We start from the raw sequence: 4518 nt of genomic DNA on the forward strand, positions 1-4518 counted from the left end.
CTTCATAATAGCACCATGTTCTTCATGATTGAGAGCTTCTTGCTTTGTCACTACCATATGCTACTGGGAATCTTCATTATATAACTTGGCTTGTATATTCCAATGATGGGCTTCCTCAATTGCCCTAGGTCTTCGTGAGCAAGCAAGTTGGATGCACACCCACTAGTTCTTCTTTTGTGCTTTCACATACTTATAGCTCTAGTGCATCTCTTGTATGGCAATCCCTACTCATTCACATTGATATCTATTAATGGGCATCTCCATAGCCTTTTGATACGCCGAGTCAATGTGACCATATCCTCCTTTTTGTCTCACAACCACCACCACACTCTATTCCACCTATAGTGCTATATCCATGGCTCACGCTCATGTATTGCATGATAGTTATAAAAAGTTTGAGAAAGTAAGAGTGCGAAAACAATTACTTGGCCAATACCAGGGTTGTGCAGGATTTACATTAGTTGTGTGAGGATGATGGAGCATAGCCAGACTATATGATTTTGTAGGGATAACTTTCCTTGGCCTTGTTATTTTGAAAGTTCATGATTACCTTGCTAGTTTGCTTGAAGTATTATTGTTTTCATGTCAATAGCAAACTATTGTTTCGAATCTTACGGATCTGAACATTCATGTCACATGAAAGAAGTTGCAAAGGACAAGCATGCTAGGTAGCATTCCACATCAAAAATTAATTCTTTATCACTTCCCTACTCGAGGATGAGCAGGAGTTAAGCTTGGGGATGCTTGATACGTCTCCAACGTATCTATAATTTTTGATGGTTTCATGCTATTATCTTGTGAAACTTTGGATGTTTTGCATGCCTTTTATATATTTTTTGGGACTAACTTATTAACTCAGTGCCAAGTGCCACTTCCTATTTTTTTCCATGTTTTTGACCCCTTTCAGAGGAGATTTTGAAACGGAGTCCAAACGGAATAAATTCCCTGAAAAGAATTTTTCCGTAACGGAAGAAGATCAGGAGACTTGAGAGCCAAGGCAGGGGGCCCCAGGGGCCCCACAAGCCCCCACCCCACGGCCAGGGGGGAGGCCATGACCCTCAGGCTTGTGGGCCCAAGGACACCCTTTGCCCTAGGTTTTGCGCCTATATATCCCCAAAAATTCCACAAAAAATTAGGAGATCATCGAAAGTACTTTTCCGCCGCCACAAGCTTCTGTCTTCGCAAGATCCCATCTGGGGCACGTTCTGGTGCCCTGCCGGAGGGGGGATTTGGATACGGAGGGATTCTTCATCAACACCATGACCTCTCCGATGATGCGTGAGTAGTTCACCATAGACCTACGGGTGCATAGCTAGTAACTAGATGGCTACTTCTCTCTCTTGGATCTTCAATACAAAGTTCTCCAAGTTCTTCATGGAGATCTATCCGATGTAATCTTCTTTTGCGGTGTGTTTGTCGAGATCCGATGAATTGTGGATTTATGATCAGATTATCTATGAATCTTATTTGAGTTTCTTCTAATCTCTCCTATGCATGATTTCATATCCTTGTAATTCTCTTCGAGTTGTGGGCTTTGTTTGGCCAACTAGATCTATGATTCTTGCAATGGGAGAAGTGCTTGGTTTTGGGTTCATACCGTGCGGTGACCTCACCCAGTGACAGAAGGGGTAGCGAGCCACGCATCGTGTTGTTGCCATCAAGGGTAAAAAGATGGGGGTTCCATCATTGGTTTGAGATTATCCCTCTAAATCATGTCATCTTGCTTAAGGCGTTACTGTGTTCGTCATGAACTCAATACACTAGATGCATGCTGGATAGCGGTTGATGTGTGGAGTAATAGTAGTAGATGCAGAAAGTATCGGTCTACTTGTCTCGGACGTGATGCCTATATGTATGATCATTGCCTTAGATATCGTCATGACTTTGCGCGGTTCTATCAATTGCTCGACAGTAATTTGTTTACCCACCGTGATATTTGCTAGTTTGAGAGAAGCCTCTAGTGAACACTATGGCCCCCAGGTCTACTCCACACCATATTTTCAGCCTTACACTTTTTACTTCGTTGCACTTTCGCCTTCAGATCTCACTTTGGAAACAATCTTGAAGGGATTGACAACCCCTTTGAAGCGTTGGGTGCAAGCTTGTTTGTGTTTGGGCACGTACTCTGGACTTGATGAGACCCTCCTACTGGATCGATAACTTGGTTCTCAAACTGAGGGAAATACTTACTGCTCCTGTGCTGCATCACCCTTTCCTCTTCAAGGGAAAAAACCAACGCAAGCTCAAGAGACGACAGAACAATCTCTGGCACCACTGCCGGGGAACGACTTTTGTTGATGTAGCAGTGATCAAGCCATCAAAACACGGGTAGCGGCCATGGGCCTTCCCCTGGATGGACACCACCGCCATGTCGTCGATCTGAGACTCGCACTACAAGAAATATGCTCATACATGACGTTTTTAAATATGTCGTTGATGAGTTCGTCATAAATCTATAACGATTTCATCCGAGATCGTCGTAAACCATTTGAGGGGATCAAATCTACATATAAATTACGACGATGTGAGTCAAAAACATCGTAACTGCATAAGATGAGATCGTCATAACTTTTACGACGATTATAAAAATGTCGTAACATGTACTAACTATGTTGACATGTCACTCGTGGGTCCATTCTATCCCACCTCATCCTAGTTTGTGAAGCAACCTACTATTCTGTCATTCCAAAAATTATCGAAAAATTCTCATAAACACTTTGGATTATATATTCCTCAAATATGTGAAAACCCTTTAAAACTTTTTGATAGATGTTTCATAAAATTCCTCTATTTTTAGTATTTGCAAACTATTTTAATTCACTGGTTTTCCGAACCAATCAAAACCCTTCCCACGGATCGATGACATGACGCACATCCATCCATCCATCCATCTCTCCATCCCACATCCATCCATCCATCTATCTACAGAAAAAAAAACTAAAAAAGCAACCCAAACCCTAGCTCAGATCCCCCATCCCACCCTTCCTCCCTCGTCCCCATCTCCTCGCCGCCGCCGCCACCTCCTCCCCGTCCCGCCCCCTCCCGATCCCCACCTCCTCCCTACCACACCCCATTCCAATCTCCTCAGTCACCAAGCGCACCCACAAGGGCACCTCCTCCGGCAAGAAGAATTCGGCGCCCAAGGCCGCCAAGAAGCAGCAGAATGCCACCAAGGCGCCGCGGGGGAAGAAGGAGAAGCCGTAGAAGAACCCGACGGCGGAGGACGAGGTGTGCGGGGAGTATCCCGGCGAGGAGGAGCTCGCGCTCGAGTAGGAGGACGAGATGGCCGCCTCTGGGGAGCAGCAGCAGGAGACGACGGCGGCGGCCAAGAGGCGCGTGGTGCAGCCGACCAAGAAGGCCCGGAACGTGGCCGCCCGCGACAGGGAGCCCGAGTTCCTCGGCGAGCCCATCCCCGCCGACGAGGCCCGCGCCAAGTGGCCGCGGCGCTACCAGCGCGGCTCCCTCAAGTGGTGCATCCCGGATCTCATCTCTTTCCTTTCCTGCTTTTCGTTTATGCCGGTTGGTTGCTTACGTAGATTATGGGGAGAGAGGAGACTGGATTCGTGATTAACCTGGAATTAAGGGAATGGACCCTGACCGGCACCAGATTCTCAAAATAAAACGGTTGTTTTCGGCTCTTTGCAATGCCATCTCGCTTTGTTACTACTCACATCGCATGCCAGGAGAGATCGATTAACCTGTTGATTATAGTAGATGAGTAGCACTGGTAATGCGATAGAGTACGTACAACTAGCTAAGCTAAGCTAGCTATGGCTGGAAATGTGGAGAGTGCTAGATAGAGGAGGTGGTAGGCATCCGATTCCTGCTTTTTTAACCTGTTGATTATAGTAGATGAGTAGCACTGTGTGCCCTACGCAAGCTAAACTAGAAGCTAGCTAGAGCCTCCCTTGCTGCTTTTTAAATGGGCAAGCTTGCTGATTCCTGCTTGATTGACAGCAATTTTGTATATATCAACGATTGGTCCTAAATTACCATTTTCATCTACGAGTGGGGTGACTCCCGCTCAACATCCATGTACGCACGCCCTTCTTCTAATCCCATGGCTCCACTGTCGCTGTTCGTCAGGTTCAGGTTCAGTTAGGAAAGGGGTTAACAAGATGGCAGGTAACTCCTTTTCATCTTTTCATCAATGAGAGACGAGAGAAGCAAGGCCAAGGGAAGGCAAGCTTAATACAGTTTCAGGTTCAGTTTGTCGCTCTGAATCTTCAATACAGAACCAGAGAACCTGACTCTTCCCCTTGACTGTCGTACGTGTCTTTCTTTCGGGTACCCCATTACCCAACCCACCATCTAGTCTAGCTAATGCAGTAACTCTCTAAGCTGAACCTCCCCGCAAGATTAGATTACCATCCGGTGCCATGTCATTTCCTGTAATCTCAACTGAAGAACAATGCATCACTCGGCCTTATTTTATACTTCTTCTACTAGTGATTGTTCCATGGAATAAAAGCTTAAGCAATACACTTGCAGGTTTTCTTAGGGTGAGTTCCACTCAAA

Source organism: Hordeum vulgare, chromosome 3H (genome assembly GCF_904849725.1).
Source record: "Hordeum vulgare subsp. vulgare chromosome 3H, MorexV3_pseudomolecules_assembly, whole genome shotgun sequence".
Lineage (NCBI taxonomy): Eukaryota > Viridiplantae > Streptophyta > Magnoliopsida > Poales > Poaceae > Hordeum > Hordeum vulgare.